The 23,593-nt window shown below is 40.7% G+C and overlaps 1 protein-coding gene and 1 pseudogene across 4 annotated transcripts in view; one reads left to right on the top strand and one right to left on the bottom strand.

Annotated features, from left to right (window-relative positions):
* The window catches only part of PCCA (propionyl-CoA carboxylase subunit alpha), a 394,205-nt gene that overhangs the window by 32,287 nt on the left and 338,325 nt on the right, over nucleotides 1–23,593 (top strand). The window lies entirely within an intron of this gene.
* On the bottom strand, nucleotides 13,750–14,897 carry LOC113919305 (annotated as a pseudogene).

The raw sequence follows: 23,593 nt of genomic DNA, 5'->3' as shown, positions 1-23,593 counted from the left end.
ATCTGTGATTTTAGGTAGTCCCAGAGAAGTTAAAAAATGGAAAAGTCGAGAAATGTTTGGGTTTAGTGAGTAGGACTTTCTAAATGGGAAGGTGGATCCTCCTTCATTAGTTTGGTGGATAATGGGAACAAAGAATTGGTGAGCTTAAAGGTTTTACTCAGAGGCACCTGGGTGGCTCAGTCAGTTAAGCAGCTGCCTTCAGCTCAGGTCATGATCCCAGGGTCCTGGGATTGAGCCCCATGTCAGGATCCTTGCTCTGCGGGGAGCCTGCTTCTCCCTCTCCCTCTGCTTGCCTGCCTGCCTGCCTGCCACGGCCCCTGCTTGTGCTCTTTCACTGTCTGTCTCTCTGTATCAAATAAATAAAAAAATCTTAAAGGTTGTACTCAAAATGCATGTTAGATTACTATTTACTTTTACAACTTTATTTTTTTAAGTAAAAAGATGAGTGTGCTTTCCCATGTGAAATAGCAAAACATTGTTATATTTATAGCAAACCTCTGAAGGTATGGTTTTGATTTTTCTTAAAATGGATTACATGATTCTGTATTTTAACCTTTGACTATATTTTCTTACTAGACTCTTAAATTGAATGTATCAATATTTTGTTGCTTTGTGTACAATAATGTTGGATTTAAATGAGAAATACCTGATATTGACTGCTTTAAAACCAAAACTTAAAATCAGGGAAGTAGTCATCGTGACTCACATCTTGGTCAGGCAGCATGCTGTTTGAAGTATGATTCCTGGTGGGTATTGTAGTCTCACCCTTAGGATTCAGTAATGAGATTGAGCGGGGGTTTCCTATGAGCACTCTGGGATGATTGACAGTAAGGTGAGGGGAATCATCACTTAGCATGCCTACCCTTGATAGTATTTCCCTGCTGTCTGGGGAGGTACCGAGGACAAATAGGACTTCGTGATGTCTATGTAATTAGTGTATGTTGGTTCCAGCTGAACAAACTGGAGGGTAATGATCAGGTAAATGAAGAAGGAATACATTAATGTAGGCTAAGGTATAAAAGACCGTTGGGAAAACCTTATAAAAATTTTATGGGGTGGTTAGAATATCTTTTTTTTTTTTATCTTTGCATATAGATATATTTTAAGATTTTATTTATTTATTTGACAGAGAGAGACAGCGAGAGCAGGAACACAAGCAGGGGGAGTGGGAGAGGGAGAAGCAGGCTTCCTGCCGAGCAGGGAGCCCGATGCGGGGCTCGGTCCCAGGACCCTGGGATCATGACCCGAGCCGAAGGCAGCTGCCTAACGACTGAGCCACCCAGGCACCCTTATCTTTGCATATTTTAATGTTTGTTTTTATATATTATTAATATTTTTGTTAGAGAGTATCTTTAGTTTTATCTTAGATGTATAGAGATGAAAGCCTTTTAAAGGTAAAAACCTCATGCATTAACTTTTATCATTTATATGGTATACTTTTCAGAAGAATTTTCAACCTTTATTTGGAAAAGAGTTAAAGTTCTTGAGTTAAAAATATATTTCACAATCTGTTAAGAACTTAATTGCTGATCCTCAAATAGGAATAAATGACTAGGGGTAGGTTTGTAAAACTTTGGTGTTGATGACTGAATTCAGGTGACCATTTATTTTTTATGTGTGTGTAGTTGAGATGGTATATTTAAATGACATTTTCTTAAATTGCTTTTACCAGTACAGAATATTTTAAGATGATGGCCATGAGGGTCCATGCTTCCCAGTTGGTCATAATTCATTCAGAAATATTGCCAGTCATTTAGATTGCAATAGAACAGCTATAGGATTCCTAATTCATTCTTGGTATAAATACTGATTGTCATTGTTCAATGTGAAGTTTTCTTATCAGCAACATAAAGTTGTACAACAAAGCCTCTGATAGTTACTGCAATACTACGTTTAATGGGAAGAGAGGAATTGGTTTCATTAATGTGATTTTGAACCTTGGGGTTCTGGTAATTAGGTAATTAAAGGGTTTTTAAATGGCATACTTGCTTTAAAACTTGTTATTCACTTTTCTTGTGAAAGTTAGTGCTTTCAGTAATCTTTTTGGATTAAGAATACAATGTATCTACCTATGCAAATTTAAAACACTAGACTTTACAGTGAAGAACTAATCAGGAGAAGAAAGTATATGAGATGTTCAGACATTTTCTATTTTTGCTTTTATGGTCCTTGGAAAAATATATTTTGCAGAAACATTATACTATATCAGTTTAGAATGTTTTGCTTATCTTTGGCTTGGATAAATTACTTTCTCTTATTTTTGGGTAAAATGGAATAGGTTAGGATTCCTGGTAGGGATTTGTTCACATTAATATGGCTCATCAGGGACATTATATTTAATTGGAGATCCTGCAGAATAGTAGCAGGAGGCTGAAGAGAATTATTTAGCATTAGCAATGGCTCGTCTGGGAGTTGTGCACTAATCAAGGAGCTTGAGTGTTAGCAGTGGGGATGATGGGAATTATGACGATTATGACATGTAAGCATGTCTGTGTGCGAACTGGACAGGCAATGAGTTAATCAAGAAGTATATTAAATGGCTCCCATGCTGATTCATTATTATCTACCATAGTGCCTGTCAGGTTGTGTATTTAAGAAATACAATTATTGCTGAATTCAACATGTATAAATTCAGCCACCATTCTTTGCTTTTCAATAAAATAACCTCAAATTACCTAATACATATAAAAATAGAAAAATGAACCAACCCTGCTGATTGTGTGATTCGTGTATTATAGTATCTCTTTCTCTTTTTTTAACACTTTAGAGTGAACCCTTAATTTTAGATTCATTTAAAAATTGTTTGCTCTTTCATATATTTGTTTAAATACTCTGGCTTATTTCTACTGCATTAAAAGTTTGGCTTCGAAAGCAAAATTTTTGTATCTTTATTTTTCAAGATGAAAAGTAATTCCAGTATTTCCAAAAGATATTAATATTTAACATATGAAGCTGCAGACAAATCAAAGCATTAATCTTTTCCACCATCAAAATGCTCCAAAATCAGGGGGTGGGCGTGGTAGTGGTAGACATTTCCTTTGCTCTGGTGGGTGGTCTCTTTGTTGCCAGGTAGGCCCATTCTGTGCCCAGCATGGTTAGAGCCATCTGTCATGAAACTATCAGTTAGAAATGCTAGAAATGTACATATTTTGGGGAAATGGAACTAATAAATTGAATTCCTTTTAGAAAATAAATTGAAATACAGCAGAAATCCATGAGCAAACTGGATTATATCTATAGGCAAATTTACAGAGTTACCGTACAGATGAACACACACAGTTTCTTTCTTTTGTTGTAAGCACTGCCAAATTTAATAAAACTTTCTACCAAACTGTGACCTTCATGTATTAATTAAAGCAATATTCTGGGTACTACTCAAAAGTGTTAACCTGGGGGTGGTGGTTATTGAAATCCATTATCTATGGAGTCCGTATTAGTGGTCAGCCACATCAGAAATAAAACTTGCAACCAAGACCCTCCCTTGGGTGCTGTGAGCTCAGCAGGTTAAATCCTCAAAACCTGTCAAAGCTTCTTAAAAGACTGATAGTTTAAGCCCCCTGGAGTTAAAGGTAAACCAATCATTCCAGTTAGGAAGGACTAGGACTTTTTTTAGCAGCAATGTAAAAATTACATTTGGGCAGGAAGAAGGAATTTATATGTTTCTTCTTGTATGAATTATTTTATTGACGTGTGTTTGCATACTTGCTATTTAATTTAAAGAAAAAATTTCAACTTTAAATCTGTGGAAAGTAATTTGTGAAAATTTTCGTTTCTAAATTGGAAAAGGGTATCTCAAGGCTTTCTCAATTTTGTTAACAAAACTGAACTTTTACCAGTATTAAATTTTTAATTTAAGACCAAAACATGGTGAAATATTGAGTATATTTTGTTTTTGTATATTTCAAAATTTCTGGCAAAATTTAAACACAGAAAAAGAACATAATGTGCTTCGGTGTAGTTAATGCCTGATGGTAGGAAAAAGCACTTACGGACTTTTTTTTTTTAAGCATCTATTTAAGAAGGCTTAGAAGTTCTGTTTTACTGAGAAAGGATATGTCAAAAGATATTTGAAAATATAACTTAGCTTTATATTTATTTTTATCTTGTGAAATTCTAATACAGTTAACATACAGTGTTATAGTAGTTTCAGGTGTATAATACAGTGATTGAACAATTCTGTACATTACTCAATGCTCATCATAAGTGTACACTTAATCCCCTTCACCTATTTCACCCATTGCTTCGCCCACCTCCCCCCTGGTAACGGTCAGTTCATTCTCTATATTTAAAAGAGTCAGTTTTCTTTTTCTTTTTTTCTTCATTTGTTTCTTAAATTCCATATACGAGTGAAATCATATGGTATTTGTCTTTCTCTGTGACTTCTTTAACTTAGCTTTTTACCTGCTAGATCCATCCATATTGTTGTGAATGGCAAGATTTCATTTTTTTAATGGGTAATATTCGTGTGTGTGTATACACATATGACATCATCTTTACCCATTCACCTCTCCATGGACACTTTGGCTGCTTCCATAATTTGGCTATTGTAAATAATGCTACAGTAAACATAGCAGTGCATATATCCTTTGAATTAGTGTTTTTGTATTCTTTGGGTAAATACCCATTAGTGGAATTACTGGATCATATGGTAATTCTATTTAATTTTTTTGAGGAATCACCTCCATAGTGTTTTCCACAGTGCCCGAAATCAGTGTGCATTTCCACCAACAGTGCATGAGAGTTCCTTTTTCTCTACATCCTTCCTAACACTTGTTGTTTCTTGTCTTTTTTTCCTTGAGATTTTAAGTAATCTCTACACTCAGTGTGGGGCTCAAACCTACAACCCTGAGATCAAGAGTCACAAGCCCCACTGACATAGCCAAGCACCCCTTGACTTCTTGATTCTAGCCATTCTGACAGGTGTGAGGTGATACCTCATCGCGGTTTTCATTTGCATTTCCCTGATGAGTGACGTTGAGCGTCTTTTCATTTGTCTGTTGACCATTTATAGGTCGTCTTTGGAGAAATGTCTGTTCATGTCTTCTGCCCATTTTTAATTGGACTATGTGGGGATATTTGGTGTTGTATAAGATCTTTATATATTTTTTTGGAAAACTTTCTTGCTGCTTTTGAAAATTTTTTTTTCCGGGGCGCCTGGGTGGCTCAGTTGGTTAAGCGACTGCCTTCGGCTCAGGTCATGATCCTGGAGTCCCGGGATCGAGTCCCGCATCGGGCTCCCTGCTCGGCAGGGAGTCTGCTTCTCCCTCTGACCCTCTTCCCTCTCGTGCTCTCTATCTCTCATTCTCTCTCTCTCAAATAAATAAATAAAATCTTTAAAAAAAAAAAAAAGAAAATTTTTTTTTCCTATATACTGGCAACTTTCCTCTTGTTTTATTAGTCTTTTCTAAATATTTTATAATGAATATCTTTTTAACATTTATTTTTTATTTTTTAATACCCATCACCAGGCTAATCCATCCCCCAAGCCCCCTCCCCTCTAGAACCCTCCGTTTGTTTCTCAGAGTCCATGGTCTCTTCATGGTTCATCTCCTGCTCCGATCTCCCCCCCCCCCCGCTTATTTTTTCCCTTCCTACTACTTTTTTTTTTTTAACATAAAATGTATGAAATTCTCTCTTTATCACTACTTTTTGTTACTTTAGTTACTATGTGTCCTGGCGTGGACCTCCTTGAGTTGATTTTGTTGGGGGCTCTCTGTGCCTCCTGGATCTGGATGTCTGTTTCCCTCCCCAGATTCAGGAATTTTTCAGCTTCAAATACATTCTTTGAGTTTTTTGTTCCTGTTTCTCTCTCTTCTCCTTCTGGGATCCCTGAAATGTGAATGTTATTAATGCTTGATGATGTCGCTGAGTTCCCTCAGTCTATTTTCATTTTTAATTAATTTTTCTCTCTCCTGTTTAGCTTGATTGCTTTCCACTAGTCCTTCTCCAGGTTGCTGATAATTCTTCTGCTTCTTCTAGCCTTGTATTTATTGCATCTAGTGTATTTTTTTTTTTTTTTTTTTTGAGAGAGTACACACATGAGCGTTGGGGGGATGGGTGGAGCAGGGGGAGAGGGAGAGAGATAATCTAAGCAGGTTCCGGCATGGAACCTGATGCAGGGCTTGATCTCATAACCCTGATATCATGACCTGATCTGAAATCAAGAATTGGTTGCTTAACCGACTGAGCCAGCCAGGGACTCCGCCCCGCCCCCCATCTAGTGTATTTTTAATTTCATTTACTGAGTTCTTCATCTCTGACTGATTCTTTTTATGTTTTGTCTTTGTTGAGGTCTGAGGTCCTCCACTCTTTTCTCAAGTCCAGGGAATATCTTTATGACATTAGTTTAAGTTCTTTATCAGGCATATTACTTATTTCTGTTTCATTTAGCTTTCTTGCTGTGATTTTTGTCCTGTTGTTTAATTTGGGACATATTCCTCTATCTCCTCATTTATCTGACTCTGTGTGTCTGTTTCTCTGTTAGGAATGTCAGCGATGTCTCCTGCTCTTGAAGGTAGTGGCCTTATGAAAAAGAGGTCCTATACTATAGTGCCCTGCAGGGCAGTGTCCCCTGTTCACCAGAATCTGGCACTTCAGGGGTGTCTCCTGTGGTTGTTGTGTATGCCCTACTATTATGACTGAGCCATGTTTGCCCTCAGTCCAGTCATCTTCGGTGGCAGTCTTTGCCTGTTGTGGATAGAGTTTGGTCTTTGTGTTGTTAATGGGCCAATCTGGGTCGCCTTGGGTGTGAATTGTGGCAGACCGGGTGTTTGTCAGAGCTGCAGTAGCACTGAACTGTAGGGTGCTTTCCCTGTGTTGTCCCCTGAGATTCCTTTGTTGGTGGGCAGGGCCTGTAGTCAGACCAGATGTCTGTCCCCATCTCTCTGGGCCCACAGTCAAACTGGTATGTGTGGTTTTCTTCCCCTTCTCTGGGGCTGGAGTTACTTTGGAGTGGCACTGGCACACTTTGGGCTGCTTGCGCATTGCTGCCTTTATAGTACCACTTTGGATGGACTCTTGCCAAGGGTGTGTTGTTAGATGGGTGGTTCCTAAGAGAATTTGGGGTGGGGTGTCAGGAAGGTCTCTGCTGGTCTGCTCTAGGAAGAGACCTGCAGCCACCTGGGAAAATTCCTTCCCAGCCCGGCTGGGTTAGAGGTGGATCTGCAGAAGTCCATGGGTTGGGGTGTGCTGTTAGCAAGCCAGGTGTAGAGTGTTTACCCTGCACTGGTTCCTGCAGGTATCTGTGTCTCTAGGCTAAGGGGGAGTTGGGGGGAAGGGAAATGGCACCTGCCAGCTCTCTTGTTCTTGGAGAAGTCTCCCAAAGATCCCTGCCCTACTGACTGACCTAGCCAGGTGCCCTGGAGATTTTTTTGTTGTCTCTCTGTTACTGAGTTCCACTTTAATTTCTTTATGGTCAGAGAATATACTTTATGTGTTTTGTTTCTTTTTTATGTGTTAAGGTTTATTTCATGATGCATGTCTGGTGTATCTTGGTGACTTTCATGTGTACTTGAAAAGACTTTCATCATCTGTTGGATGGATTAGTATATAAATGTCAGTTAGATACAGATGATTCATAGTGTAGTTTCTATTTGCACTGATTCTTTACTGCTAGTTTGTTGCCTGTTACTGAGAGAAGAGTGTTAGATTCACCAACAATAATTAGGTATTTGTTTCTTTTCAGTTCTGATTTTGCTTTATGAAGCACTGTTGTTAGGTGCTTATGTGTCAAGGATTTGTATATTGTTTTAGTAAATTGACTCTTATTTAATGGTGTTCTTAGTTTGCTTTGTCTGATAGTAATAATGGCATTAAAGCCTCCTTTCATTGAATATTTGCATGGTACCCTCTCCCTCCTCCATTTTACTTTCAACCTCTGGGTTATAATCTACATACTTAACTTTTCATAACTTACTTAGAATCCATGTTTTATCACCTCAGCTGGAGTGTAGAAATCTTTCTATCACACAGGCATCTTTCTTTACTCTTACCTTTTATGTTATGGTTCTCTTATGTATTTAGGTACATTAAAAACTCCATTAGACAGTCTTTTTGCTTTCAACAGCCCAAACACATTTAAAGAATTCAAAAGGATAAGAATTGTTTATCATATTCACCCAGATGGTTGCTATTAGTGTTCCTCTTTCACTCCTGACATTCCAGGTTTCCTTCTAATATCATTTCCCTTATATCTGAAGAACTTCCTTTAGCCCCCCTTTTTAGAACTGATCTGCTGGCAATTAATTCTCTTCATTATCCTTCCTCTGAGAATGTCTTTCTTGGAGTTGGGTATAGAATTCTGAGTTGATATGTTGTTGTTTTTTTTAAAATATTGTGCTACTGGGGTGCCTGGGTGGCTCAGTTGGTTAAGCGCCTGCCTTCGGCTCCAGTCATCATCTCAGGGTCCTGGGATTGAGCCCCACGTCCGGCTCCCTGCTCAGAGGGGAGTCTGCTTCTCTCTCTGACCCTCTTCCCTCTCGTGCTCTCTCTCTCTCATTCTCTCTCTCAAATAAATAAATAATACATAAATAAAATCTTAAAAAATAAGAATACTGTGCTACTTTTATAGAGAAGTTGAATCACTATGTTGTACACATGAAATTCATGTAACATTGTCAGCTATCCTCAAAGTAAAAAATTTAAGGGGCACTTGGCAGGCTCAGTCAGTAGAGCATATGACTCTTCATCTTGGAGTCATTTGTTTGAACTCCACATTTTGGGGGTAGGGTTTACTTAAAAAATTTTTTTAAATTAAAAACATAAAAAACAACTTTTGTTCTAAAAAAAGATTAAAAACACTGTGCCACCTCTTTTTGGCTTCTCTGGCTTCTGATATGAAATCTGTAGTTCTCTAAAAGAAAAAAAAAATGACATCTGTAGTTCTTTGAGTAATTATTCCCCTATAGTTAATGTGTTTTCCTCTCTTTGTTTTCAGGATTTGTTTTCTTTGTCTTTAATTTTCAGTGGTTTGGTTAGATGTGCGTGTTTGATTTCTTTTTGTTATCTTTTTTGTTAAGATCCTTGAATCTGTAGTTTTATTTTTTTTATTATTTTTTAAAGATTTGTATTTATTTATCGGGAGAGATAGTTATAGAGAGAGAGCATGAGAGGGGGAGAGTCAGAGGGAGAAGCAGACTCCCTGCTGAGCAGGGAGCTCGATGTGGGACTCGATCCCGGGACTCCAGGATCATGACTTGAGCCGAAGGCAGTTGCTTAAACAACTGAGCTACCCAGGCACCCTGTAGTTTTATGTCTTTCACAAACTTGAGGAGTTTTCAGCCATTTTTATTTCAAATATTTTCTTAGCAATAGCAATGCTGTTTTTCTTTCTGTTCTGTGATAACCTGTATTTAGGCCTGTAGTCATTATGCCATAGTTCTCTGAAGCTTTGTTAGTTTTTTCCAATTTTTTTTTCTCTTTGACTCAGTTTGTATAATAGATTTCTGTTGACTTATCTTCAGGTTTATTGACTCTTTACTATTGAGCCCATCCATTAAGTTTTAAAAAACTTTTTGGTGGGCGCCTGGGTGGCTCAGTTGGTTAAGCGACTTGCCTTCAGCTCAGGTCATGATCCTGGAGTCCTGGGATCGAGTCCCACATCGGGCTCCCTGCTCAGCAGGGAGTCTGCTTCTCCCTCTGACCCTCTTCCCTCTCGTGCTCTCTATCTCTCATTCTCTCTCAAATAAATAAAATCTTTAAAAAAATAAAAAATAAAAAACTTTTTGGTTATTACATACTTAAGTTAAAGTTTCTGTGTGTTCCTTTTTACAAATTCTATTTCTTACGATTCCCTCATTTGTTTCAAGAATGTTTACTCTTGTATTTTGGAGTATTTTTATAATCACTTCCTTAGTCTTTGTCAGATAATTTCACCAGTTTTGTCATCTTGGCTTTGGTGTCTATTGATTATCTTTATAAGAGTTGAAATTTACCTTGTTCTGGGTGTGCTAAGGAATTTTGGATTGTGCAGTTGACCCTTGAACAACACCGGGGTTAGGGGCACCAAACATCTGTACATTGAAAAATCCACATAGAAGTTTTGACTTGCCCAAATCTAATAGCCTTCTATTGACTTAACTGTAACAGTCAAGTAGTGTGTGTGCCTGCACGTGTGCGCGCGTGCACACACACACACACACATTTCAGCTTTTTAGAAACTGTTTATTTCCATCAACCTTATTTCCATTTTGTTTGCTTTTGTGGAAGTGCAGCTTAAGACTCAGTGGTTGTTCCTAGCTCTTCAGTGGGCAGAACAGTGGGAGCTGTGGACCCGCCTTCAGCGGCAGGCTGAGTGCTCCAGTCCTCAGTAGGGGCCTGCTGATGAGGTCCAGAGGGCCCCTGCAGGTCTTCACACCAGTGTGCGACTTCCCATTGAGTTATCGGTGAACCCAGGAGCTGGAGCAGTCCATTCACCCTGAAATTCCTTCACAGCCTTTTCAGCAGTGACCTGCTTTTCAGTCTCTTGAGGATCTTTGGAAAAGTAGAGATGAGGCCTGTCCTCCCAGATGAACACACATTTTGTATCTTATATGTATCATATGTTATACTCTTTTTTTTTTTTTTTAAAGATTTTATTTATTTATTTGAGAGAGAATGAGAGATAGAGAACACGAGAGGGAAGAGGGTCAGAGGGAGAAGCAGACTCCCTGCTGGGCAGGGAGCCCAATGTGGGACTCGATCCCGGGACTCCAGGATCATGACCTGAGCCGAAGGCAGTTGCTTAACCAACTGAGCCACCCAGGCGCCCTCATATGTTATACTCTTACCGTAAGCTGGAGAAAAAGAAAATGTTACTAAGAAAATCATAAGGAAGAGAAAATACATTCACAATACGGGAAAAAAAAATCTGTGTATAAGTGGAGCTGTGCAGTTCAAACCAGGCTTGTTCAAGGATGCAACTGTCTTTTGGATATTATATGTATTATGAGATTGAATCTTAAATTCTTGAGAGAATGTTCTTTTTGTTTTAGCAGCAATCAACGTGGTTGGCTTCAGAGTGAATGTTGTCATCTGTTTTCTGTTCGGTATACGCCTCTGTATGTTCACAGGTGTAATACCATCTGGTTAGTCCGAGACCTGTGGTCTCTTAGTTGAGTTTTAAAACATTTTTGGTATGCTTATTAGGATCCTATCTATACATGCCCAGCCTAGGGATGGGCCCAGGAGTTGATAAACAACTTTATTGGGTCACCTCACGCTAGCTTTTCCTTTGTTATCTGTGCTAGGCCTTCCATTTTCATTCCTCTTGCTGAGAAAGCTGGGATTTGGGTTACTTTGCATTGCTACATCTGCGTCTGTGTTTATGGCCAGGTGTTGAGAGTACAGGGGGAGACTAAGGAAAACTTTTTTTTTTTTTTTTTTTTACTCGCCACACTTCTGATGCTAAATGTGTGGGGTTTTCCCCTCATGCCAAAAGCCAGTTCTCTGGCTCTTTGGACACCAGCTGGACGTTGTACAATGTAATTCAGCTCTAATACCAACTCCCTGGAGTTGGATCCCGCAGGTTAAGTCTTGTGGGACTGCCCTTCAGATGCTTTTCTTAAGGCCTGGGTTATCACTTGTACTTTTTCCCAACTGGCTATAAATCAGGGGTTTCCACAGCCCCCCTCCTCAGGTTTGATAATTGGCTATCATGACTCACAGAACTGAGGCAAATGCTTTACCCAACATTTGCTGGCTTCCCAGAAATGATATCCTGAAAGATACAAATGGACAGTGAAGTGAAGAGGTACACAGGGCAAGGTCTGGAGGGGTCTTGAGCACAGGAGCTTCTGTCCGTGGAGTTAAGGTGTGCCACCTTTCTGGCATGTGGATGTGTGTTCACCAGCTCAGAAGCTCTCTGAATCCCATTGCTTAGGGGCTTTACGGAGGTTCTATTACGTAGGCATGATTGATTAAAGTGTTGGCCATTGCTGATTAACTCACTCCTTAAGTCCCTCTCTTCTCCCCTGGGGTTAGGGGAAGGGGGTTGAAAGTTCCAACCCTCTGATTGTGCCGAGGTTAATCTGGTGACCAGCCCCCTTCCTGAAGCTATCTAGCCCCTCCGCCCCCAGGCATCTTATTAGCATACAAAAAGACACTTATCACTTGGGAGATTCCAAGGATCTTAGAAGCTCTTGTGTCAGGAACTGGGGTCAAAGACCAAATATTAGAACAAAAGATGCTCTTAGCACCCCTATTTATCAGGAAATAACAAGGGTTTTAGAAGTTCTGTGTCAGGAACTGGGGGCCGAGACCAAATACATATTTCTTCTTAGGTCAGAAAGAAAAAAGACAGCGGGAATTGACCTACCCTCATGAGACTGCAGTTTCACTGACAGAAGAAGAATGTTCCTTCTCTGACTCACATTTTGCCTCTTGGCTCCTGTTGCAGCCATAGAATTACTTACTTGGTAGCTGGGGCACAGAAGAATCAAGTTTTAAAACAGTAACAACAACAACAAAAAAAACTGGGAGATTTCTGTAGTGTTCTAAGTCTCAGGAGCTCCCTTCTTTGCTTTTCGAGGCAGGAGTATAGGGCTTCTCCTGGAACTCTCCCTGTCGGCACCCCAAGTACTTACTTTGGGTATCAGATTTCATTGATTAGGCAGGGGGTGATGTTGGAAAAAGTGAAAACTCACCACTGATTTTTAGTTGAAGTTTGTTCTTCCTGGATCTGCCTGCTACTTCTCAAGTTTCACAAATAGTTGATTCATGTATTCTGTTCAGATTTCTTAGCTGCATTTAGTGGGACAGACAGAATGAACTACATTTGCTCCATTTTACTTGTAATTAGAATGACCGGGGTGTTTCTTAAGAGTCGCTTAAAAACAAGTGTGGGAAGGCATTTGATGTAGCTGAATGGCTGTTTGTGTTTGATATTATGCTGTATGTCCTCTATTATGGGAAAAGTTTGGTTAGAAAACAGAGGAAAAGAAGAGGTTTTCATTGTTAACAGCACTGCCTGTTAAGTTTTGTCTGAGATTTGTGGGAGAGAAAGCATGTTTATAGCTAACTGCTTAGAATGGCCCAACTGCAGCAACCTCCAGTAAGCTGCTGTTGGTGAAGTATAATATTCCTCATATGAACACTATTTTCTTTTCATAGGAACTAAACGTTGAGAGCCACCGACTTCCCAGTTAAGGCCTAAACTCTTTACTGGGACATTGAAGATTGCTTTCGAGATGGTTTCCCTTCTAGTCTTTCTGTCTTTCTCTTCCCCCACCCTCTCCCATCAGGACCTCTTTTTTTTTTTTTTTTTTTTCCCCCCCCAGACCATCACAGAAAGCGTTTATTTACCACAGAGGAAACCAGGAGACGCCAGAGCCCATGCCCAGCAGCCTGGGCGGGGTGAGTAATCAGGGACAGGGGACAGCAGGCGGGAACCCCAGGAATCATATTTGGGCAGTCTCCAACCGGCAGGTCTGCTCAGGCTGGGGGACGCTCTGGCTGGGCTTGCGTGTATAGCTCAGGGAGGTCAGCTTTGACAAGCAGGCTTCGTCCCGGACAAAGCCAGGGACAGCCAGAACCAAGGGCAACAGCTGCACAGACACCACCTTAAAATGGGAATCAAATTAGGCTTATGACATCAGAAGTGCATTTCACCCTGATTGGAAAACGAGAGGGAAAAGGGGGCACTGGGCCCTAGTGGATAGCCTGTCTTTGAGATAAAATGCCTTTAAAAGTTAAATATTGGCAGGGCCTTCCCCCTTGTTAATAGCAAGCAGCACACAATCTCCAAGCCAGCTTTACAAGCTACTGTTAACTTTGTTATCTGTTATTATTTGGATTTTGAACAAAATTGATGGAGTAGGAACCAGTAGAGGAATCCTGTTTGATCTGGAAATTTTCGGTGGAGAGTCCAAAAGGTCGAAGAACCAAGTTCCCAAAATCTTTTAGTTTACCTAACATCTTTTTTTTTTTTAAAGATTTTATTTATTTATTTGAGAGAGAGAGAGAATGAGAGAGAGAACACGAGAGGGGGGAGGGTCAGAGGGAGAAGCAGACTCCCCGCTGAGCAGGGAGCCCGATGTGGGGCTCGATCCTGGGACTCCAGGATCATGACCTGAGCTGAAGGCAGTCGCTTAACCAACTGAGCCACCCAGGCGCCCCTAGTTTACCTAACATCTCTGCCTTTAGCCTTTCGTTACGTTCTTCAGTCTGTTTAGGTAATCTCATGCAAGCTTTCTTGATTGATGTACAGATGGATCTTTTTCTAAAATGGATTTATAGTCCTCCAGGGCTTCATCTAGCTTGTCCGTTTTCTCGTACAACTCTGCTCTCCTCAGTATTGCCTTGATATAGCTGGGGTTTAACTGAATTGCTTTGTTGCAGTCACTGATGGCCATCTCTTTCTTGTCCTGTTTCATCCTTGCAGCAGCTCTATTTGAAAACAGAATAGACCTGTCTTTCTGGAAGCAGGATGGGCACATCTGAAGGGCTTGACTATACGAACTCTCAGCTTCTATTTAATCTCCTCTCTTAAACTGCACATTTCCCTCCTCCTTTAGTCTAGTGCTCTCTTCTCTTCTCTTCTGTTTCTCCTCAACTGGCATGTTGTTTTCCAGTTTTATTAGGTATTCTTCATCAAGTGCAGAGGAATTCACATTATCATCAGGTTTGTTCTCAACCTTGTCTGCTCCTGGCTCCTCCTTCTCAAATGAGGCACTAAGGTCATGAAAACACTCCTCTTCTCCCTGGTCTTCCTGGGAATGAGCTGCAACATCCTTGAGCAGCTTTCTCTGGAGATGGTGATCTTTGGGACTGGAAACCGGAGGGGTAGCACACTCTGCTTCCTGTGGATCTGTAACTTTCAAACCATTGAAAAGATCCTCTGGAGCCCTACAGTTCTCTGACTTCTCCCCCATGCTGTATCAGTGAGGGAGGTGAAGCCAAAGCTAGGTCCCCAGCTCCTCTAGTCTTCCCCATCAGGACCTCTTTATACACCTTGCTGTCAAGCTGTTTTGGGGATGTCTGGATAGGCTGGAGCCTTTCCTGTTTCCATGACTTTGAGTACAGAAGTTGTCCATTAGTTATTCTCTTTACTTTTTTTTCCATTTATTAGAAATTCCCTTTTATACTTAAAGAATGGATTCTTCATGAAATCATTTTCTGTATTAGCCATGTGTACATGCTCCAGTTTATTACTTCTGATTGCACTTGGTGTAGAAGTCTGCCTTTTGTTCTAGCCTGAACTCTTGGAAGGGAGAGAACTGTGATGTACCATCTCTTTATACCCTGCTGTAGCAGAGTGCCAGTGATAAATGTTGGAATGAGTCAGGGAAGGGAGAGGGAATCGTTCAGGGTCTATTTAATGGTAAAGGGGTATGGTGGGTGGAGCATAAAATAGTTGAATTAGAAAAGAGAGTGAAAAGCAGAGACTAGTACTGTATAAATGGAATTAGAAGCTTGTGTTTTGGGGGAAAATGTTTTATTTGGGTTTTAGAAATAATAGGTAGTCCTCTTCCTTGTCTTTTTATTCCATAGTTTTTCTTTTGGAGGGACAGCTCTTTCTCTTGTTCTTTCTGTCCAAAGAGCCAGCTGCCACAGATTTTTCTACCTTGTGTTGTCCAGATGTTCCTCTTAATTTGAATATGTTCATTTACTCTTTCATACAAAAGAGGCGTGTGGATAGCTGCACCAAGTATTCTTTTCTAAGCCAGCCAGACATTTGGATTTGGAGAAAAGTTAGATTTTGAAGTGAAAGACAAGTAGCTTGTGCCTATGAAACTGTTCATGTCTTCCTTGCCCATTGCTGTTGCCAGGTTGGGCGCTGTTTTACCTCTGTCTTCATAGTACGTCTTGTGACAAATCTATTTCCCAAAGTAAGGACCGAATTCATCGTGAAATCTGAGATGCAGTGAGCCTTCGTACAGACTGGAGTTTCTGCCCTGGTACTTCAGTGCCCTTGGGAAGCTCCCTGAACTTAGGCGAGCTTGGGCTTTTATCTGGTGACGTTTGGCTGTGGCTTGCAGGGTGGACTGGGCGCCCTGTGGGAGGTGGGTCATGCTTCAACCCAGCAGGTAACTTGATCTCCCCTGACAGACACAGTTGAATTCTTCCTCCTTTATGACTCCCATTCTCAACCTTCTGTGATGCTTTAATTCCAGGGAAGGTGGAGGATGGGAGCCCTGTCTTTGCCTCAGTCCTGATTTCCCGAGCTCTCTTTATCTGATTGTGTTTCTCATAGTCTCCAGACTAAGTCCTCAAAGAAGCACTTCTCAGCTTTTATTCTTTCCTGATAGCTAGGACCAGGCATAGAGCCACAAGTAAATTCAGTGATTGGCAGAAAAATCACTTTGGATCTAATTATTGAGGTTAATTATTAGGCTTGGAGCTCATTCAAAGTACTCATTCTGACCTCTGGGTGGAGAAGAAATTTTCTTGTCTGGGAGGTGGTGAGAAAAAAGATGATTTATTTTTAGAGAGAGAATAAAAACATTTCCCAAATGTTTTTGGTGGCTTCATGTGTCCTCTCCTTGCTCACTGGGAATGACTGTGCTGAAAAAACATTTTGAGCCCCTTGACTGCTTTTCATGATTGCTGTTTCAAGTAAGGGAGCTAACTGTAGAGTGCCAGGAATTTTAAGGAGAGGACCATTTGTGTGGTTGATTTTGCTATTTTTTTTTTTTTTTAAAGATTATTTATTTGAGAGTGGGGGAGAGAGTGAGCACGAGCCCGCCAGTATGGGAGGGGAGGGGCAGATGGAGAGGGAGAATCTCAAGCAGACTCACTGCTGAGCACAGAGCCTGAGGTGGGGCTCCATCTCAGGACCCTGAGATCGTGACCTGACTGAAATCAAGAGTCAGAGGCTTAACTGACTGAGCCACCCAGGCACCCCTGATTTTTGCTATTTTTAATAATCATCTAAAGCTCTTGGTGAGAAAGCAAGGAGTCACAACTATAAGTCAAGGGCTTCCATGTCCTTTGTGAGCCCAGCAGCAGTATTGGACGATTTGGGGAGTGGAATCGGAGGTTGGAAAGCCAGCTTTGGGAGCTTCTGCAAATGCCTTGGTATCTGGTAGAATGGCTGCTCTGAAAAGGATCTCTGCCATTTGATGCACTAATGGAGGAATGGTAACAGGTGTTCCTTAAAGCTAAGTTGCGTTTATGGCCTGTGGTCATTTAGGCACTATATGATGATTTTCACATACCCATTTTGATACTAGATTAGATTTTCAGTAAGGGTTTGTTGATATCTTTCATGACCATCTTAAAACGTTTTAACTGTTTAATTTGGAAAATAGTCACAATTTTTGATTTTTAAATTAAAAATATACATGCTGTATTTCCTGTGGTAAGAGCTGTTGGGATAAATCAGACTTCATCTTCCTGTCCCAAATTCCCAGGGAGGAGAAATACTTAAAAAACCAAAAGAAAAATAACCAGAATTTTTGTGCAAAATAGTGGGAATTATGGTCCTGAAAACGATGAGGCATTTCTGAAGGAGAAATGGCAGATGTATTCATGCAGCAGAAAACCCCGGTCTAACACACAGGCAGGGGAAAATGGCTACAAAAATGGCTACAGCTTCAGAAGAGAAAGATCCAGAGCAGGAAGGGGAATGTTGGGCAATTGACAGGATGTTTGGTTCAGAAACCTCATTATGATCATCCAGCTGGGTGATTCCTCCATGCTGAGCGTCTGTCGGGAATGGTTGGTAAACTGTAGAGCCAGCCATATCTTGGAATTCTTTAGTAGCGAAAGAAGAATGAGGTAGATCTCTACATATTGACAGAACATCTCTAAGACATATTAGGAATTGAAAAAGAATCTGTAAAATGGCACTAGAATAATACTGTTGATGTTTAAAAAACTCCACACTAATAAGATTTTATAGGTTTTTTTTTTTTTTTAAAGATTTTATTTATTTATTTGACAGAGACACAGCAAGAGAGGGAACACAGGCAGGGGGAGTGGGAGAGGGAGAAGCAGGCTTCCCACAGAGCAGGGAGCCCAATGCAGGGCTCGATCCCAGGACCCCGGGATCATGACCCGAGCCGAAGGCAGACGCTTAACGACTGAGCCACCCAGGCGCCCTAAGATTTTATAGTTTTATAGTTACATACATTACATTAAAAGCATAGACTGGGAGTACTCAGCAGTGCCACTATTGACATTTTGGATTGGATAATCCTTTGTTGTAGGTGGCTGTCCTGTGTATTGTAGGGTATTTAGAATCCTCCCTAGCCTCTACCTACCAGACACCAGTAGCATCGCTCCAGTCTGGAGTGGTGACAAGTAAAACGTTCTGTGGACTTTGGCACCTATGTCCTGCAGGACACAATTGCTTCCTGTTGAGATCCCCTGGCACAGACAAAGGTCTAAGAATGTGTACTCACCTGAGGAGTGATTCCTGGACAGAGAAAATGTAATGGGGAGAGAGGTATGGTTAGTGGGATTATTAGCTTTATTTTGAACAAGAATAATGTTTAGGTATTATGTGTAATTTACAAAAAAAAGCCCCAGAATATATCTTTGCTTCTTTGTAATATCTCTATATTAAACTTAAAAATGGCTAATGGTCAAAAGGAGAAATACAAATAGCTCACAATGGGGTGCCTGGGTGGCTTAGTCAGTTAAGCGACTGCCTTTGGCTCAGGGTCCTGGGATCGAGTCCCGCATCGGGCTCCCTGCTCAGCGGGAAGCCTGCTTCTCCCTCTCCCGCTCCCCCTGCTTGTGTTCCCTCTCTCGCTGTCGCTCTCTCTGTGTCAAATAAATAAAATCTTTAAAAAAAAACAAACAAACACCCCCCCCCACAAATAGATCACAATGTGAAAATATGCCCAAAGTCACTAATTATTAGGGAAATGCAAATTAAAAAAAAAGTGAAGAATCCTCCCCCCCCCTTCCATTAGTTAATTAAAATCCAAAAGATCAGTTATTCAGTGGTGGTGTGGGGAAATTCGTCTCTGGTAGGCATGTTAATTGACATAAGCTTTTAAATGTGTAGTTTGTAGTATTTAAACTTTCAAATATTTTTCTTACATACACACATACAGTTTGGCATGTTCAGGGAAGCCTGTTGCAGCTCTTAGTATCTGCAAATTGGAAACCATATCCATTATTGGAGGAATGGTTAAATAAGCTGTGGTTTACCCGGGGTACTAGGATGTTGTATACCAGTTAAGCAAGTTGCAGATGTTGTATAGCTGTTAACTAAGTTGAAAGAATAATATATAGCAGGATATAATTTATGGGAAGAAAATCTTAAACATAAAATAAAATGATGCACTTTCATGCCTGCATGTACATATGAAAATGTTTAGGTAAGTCTGGAAGGACGCATGCAAAACTGTTGGTAATTGCCTTTAGGGTAGAAAGTGGGATCTTTAAGGGGGTGAGAAGCAATGGTTATCTTTATTGCTTAAACTCTTTGTTTTAGTGGCGCCTGGGTGGCTCAGTTGGTTAAGCATCTGCCTTTAGCTCAGGTCAGGATCCCAGGGTCCTGGGATTGAGCCCCCATGTCAGGCTCCTTGCTCAGTGGGGAGCCTGCTTCTCCCTCTCCCCTCTGCTTGTGTTCTCTCTTGCTGTCTCTCACTCTCGCAAATAAATAAAATCTTAATAAAAATCAAGGTAGTATATTCATATATTGAGTGATTAAAAGAAAACCAAAATTTAATAACATCTAGGTGATTTGTTTTTATGCACAGTGTTGTCAATTAGTGACACATATTGAGCAGTGAGAGTGATGGTGGGGCTCCAGTAGTTTTTTGAGATCTCATGACTTTGTTGGCCTCTCTGTATTTTAAATGATTAGTACTGACATGTAGCTATTCATATGCTCTGGAAATACTTTTTAAAAATACCCTGATTGGGACACCTGGGTGGCTCAGTCAGTTGAGTGTTGGACTCTTGGTTTCGGCTCAGGTCATGATCTCAGGGTCGTGAGATTGAGCCCTAGCCCTGGGCTCTGCATTCAGTGGGGAGTCTGCTTGGGATTTTCTCTCTACCTCTCCCTCTACCCTTCCCTCTGCTTGCTCTCTCTCTCTCTTTCTCTCTCTCTCTCTCTCTCTCTCTAAAAGAAAGAAATCTTTTTTTAAAAAAAATACCCTGATTACAGGAGCATGTAGGTGGCTCAGTCGGTTAAGCTTCTGCCTTTGGCTCAGGTTGTGACCTCAGGGTCCTGGGATCAAGCCCCCTCTCGGGCTCCCAGCTTAGCGGGAGTCTGCTTCTCCCTCTCCTTCTGCCCCTCTCTCAGCTCATGCTCTCTCTCTTTCTCTCTTTGAAATAAATCCTTAAAAAAAATACCGATTACAAATTAAGGTTCTTTTCTTTTTTTTAAAGATTGATTTATTTGAGAGAGAGGTTTGTGAGCAGCGGGGAGGGGTAGAGAATCCCAAGCAGACTCCCTGCTGAGTGCGGATTCTGATGCGGGGCTCAATCTCATGACCCTGAGATCATGACCTGAGCCGAAACTAAGGGTCCAAGGCTTAACTGACCCAACCACCCAGGTGCCCCAACAAATGGAGGTTATTTCTTAATCCTATTCCTCGAATTTCATTCTGCTATTGTTTCAGAAATTTGTATTCAGAAATAGGGTATATGTGGACTTAAGTCTTCAACGTTACAATCCCGAATGCATGTGTGATTGCTTTTGTTTTGCGAGTGGAAAATGGTTACAGTCTAGAGTTGAGCCCACACTCTCATTATTGGTATTTTCTTGTCTCTTCTTTTTGTTTTCCTCCCTTGCTACAGTTTTTCTTAGGTGATACTATTTATATTTTTACTATGTAAGTAAGCTCTATAAATGCATTCTTTCATAAATGCTTGTCAGTGTTGGGCTAAAAATTGTGATTGAATCTGTGTGGGTTTTTTTTTTTTTTAGGATTTTATCTTCAGGTAATCTCTGTACCCAATGTGGGGCTTGAACCCACAACCTGGAGATCAAGAGCTCCACACTCCACTGACTGAGCCAGCCAGGTGCCCCTATATAGTTGTTGTTGTTGTTGTTTTTTGATTGTAAAATATAAAGTAAAACTTACTGCTTGATTAACTTTTAATTGTGTAATTCGGTGGCATGAAGTACATTTACAGTGTTGTTCCACCATCACCACCACCCATTTCCAGAACTTTGTGATCGAATCTACACAGATTTTATGGGATCGCTTTCTAAGTTGTCTTTTGTCTTTAAGGCATATGTTTGGCTGCTGATTGTGGTTTTGTTCCCATCTTAGGGACTTCTAGTTAGGTTTGTGAGGTACATATGCTCACGTCTGTTAGGTATTTCTCTATGGTGGGATGATCTCTTTGAAAAGTTGTATCAGTCTGCAATCAGAAAGTTTTATCGACTACTTTGTGTGTGTACTGAGCTTTCCCAGTAGTTAGAAAATGTCCTGCATTCGCAAGCGTACAGTTAAGCCACATGAACGACTAAGTCTCAGTTTTTCTTTCTTACTTTGCATTTGCTCTTCAACTGAGGGAAGCCAGGCTTCTGTTTGTTCTACTGAGTTTGTCCCCAAAATCGCCAGAAATTTGATTTGTTAGATTCAGTAGCTACTTCTCTGAATCCCCTTCTTAGTTGGTCTGTCTGAGGCGTGCAGCATTAACGGCTGGCCTTCCATTTTGATGGCTTTCTTCTCCCTCACCATCCTCTGGTCTCTCTGGGCTCTGTGTGTCTGATGCCCTCTGTCTGCTGCTGGTGTGCCCTTCTGAAGTGCCTTCTATCGCCAGAGCCCTCTTTGTCAGATGAATTTTTGACTTTATTAGCTGCAGTTGTTAAACATTTATAATCACCGTGCTGTGTGCCAGAAGGTCCTCGCATAGCAGAGCTCACAGCATAATGGATTAAAAAATGAATATGAAACGTCCTGATTTTTATTAAATAGCGTTATTGAGGTATAGTTTGCATATCATAAAGTTTACCCATTTTAAGTGTACAGTTCAATGAGTTAATAGTAAATATTCAGAGTTGTACCACCCTCACTGCTATCCAGTTTTTAGAACATTGCCATTGCCCATGCGGGTCCCTCGTGTCCATTTGTAGTCACTCCTTGTTCACCTCCATCTACGTAGCCACTGATCTGCTTTCTGCCTGTAGTTTTGCGTTCTCTGGAAACTTCAACTAAGTGGAATTGTATAGTTTTTGTTTTTTTGTGTCTGGCTTCTTTTCGCCTAGCATAATGCTTTTGAGATTCATTTGTGTTGTTGCATTGATCAGTTCTTTTTTTTTCCCCCCCTTTGGCTGAGTATTCTGTTGCATGAATATAACACGTCTTATTCATTTACCAGTTGCTGGGCATTTGGGTTGCTTCTAGTTTTTAATTACTATGAATACTGTTATGAATATGTGTATACAGGTCTTTGTGTGAACATGTTATCATTTCTCTTGCATATATACTTAGGATTGGAATTGCTGGGTCATTTGGTAACTATACTTAAACTTTTAGGTAACTTAAACTAACCTTTAACTTTTCAGACTAGTTTCTGAAGCAGCTGCACCATTTTACATTCCCACTAGTAGCGTATGAGGGTTCAGATTTCTTCTCATTCATGCCAATGCTTGTTATTATTTGTCTTTTTTTATTATAGTCATCCTAGTCAGTGGGAATTGGTATTGCATTGTGCTCAATGGTGTCTTTTGAAGAGCAAAAGCTTTAAATTTTGATGATCTCCAGTTTCTCAAATTTCTTTTATGGATCAATCTGCAGGGCACTGGCATCTATGGAGTAGTCTATCACCTGAGCTTCCTTGCCCTGTGTTTCTGCTTGGCTGTTTGAAGATATCAAGCAGATCAGGCTGTTTATCCCATCTCTACTTCCCTGCCTTGTCTCAGTTTGACAGTGCCCACATTATTTGAGGGCCGGGGCAGCTGGTGGGCCCTCACGTTCACTAGCTCTACTTATGTTCTTCCTGTTCCAAGCCTCTTCAGGACTGGGGTGATTATGGCTTCCCACTCTTGCTAGTCCCTTGAAACCTCACCATCCTCTGTTGGTTTCTCTAGCCCCACTCTTTGTGGTATTTTCAGGTAAACATGTTTGATCATGTCACTTTATTCCTGGAGAATCCTGACTGACCCAATTTGGACAGAAAAGCATTTCTGAGGTTGGAAAATGATGGCCTGTGAGCTAAATTTGGCCCATCACATGGTTTTTGTAAATCTTTATGGAAACACAGCGATGCCCATTTGGTTTTGTATCGTGTATGGGGCTCAAACTCACAACCCTGAGATTGAGTCGTGTGCTCTAGTGACCGAGCCAGCCAGGCACACCTGGGAAATGTTCTCTTTTGCTTTTTGCCCTTGATAGTCTAGGGAAACAAGTTAGGAATGTTGGAGTGGTTATTTAGTCAGTCTTCATGGGAAGTTATCAAGCACTGTCCATGCTTTTTGTTTTTAATATCCCTTGTTGTGAAATTTATTATTTTCATTGCATAAGCACAAAGAAAAAACCCCCTAAAATAGTTATATGTTAGAGAAGTAACCCATGTCCTAGAAGATGGCAAAGATGACACATCTGCCACAATGCTGTCCATGCCAAAAGCAGACACTAGTCCATCCCAGCAACAGTAGGAGCGTCCTCGTGGTAGCATTGGTCATCGTGTCACAAGTTCGCCAGGGGGATGTGATCCTTCTGTTGAGTGGCGACAAATGAAGAGGGTTGTGTCACGGCTAAGG

The sequence above is a fragment of the Zalophus californianus genome, chromosome 3 (genome assembly GCF_009762305.2).
Source record: "Zalophus californianus isolate mZalCal1 chromosome 3, mZalCal1.pri.v2, whole genome shotgun sequence".
Taxonomy (NCBI): Eukaryota; Metazoa; Chordata; class Mammalia; order Carnivora; family Otariidae; genus Zalophus; species Zalophus californianus.
Note: the sequence above shows the minus strand (reverse complement) of the source record. Positions and strands in the feature narration are given on the sequence as shown.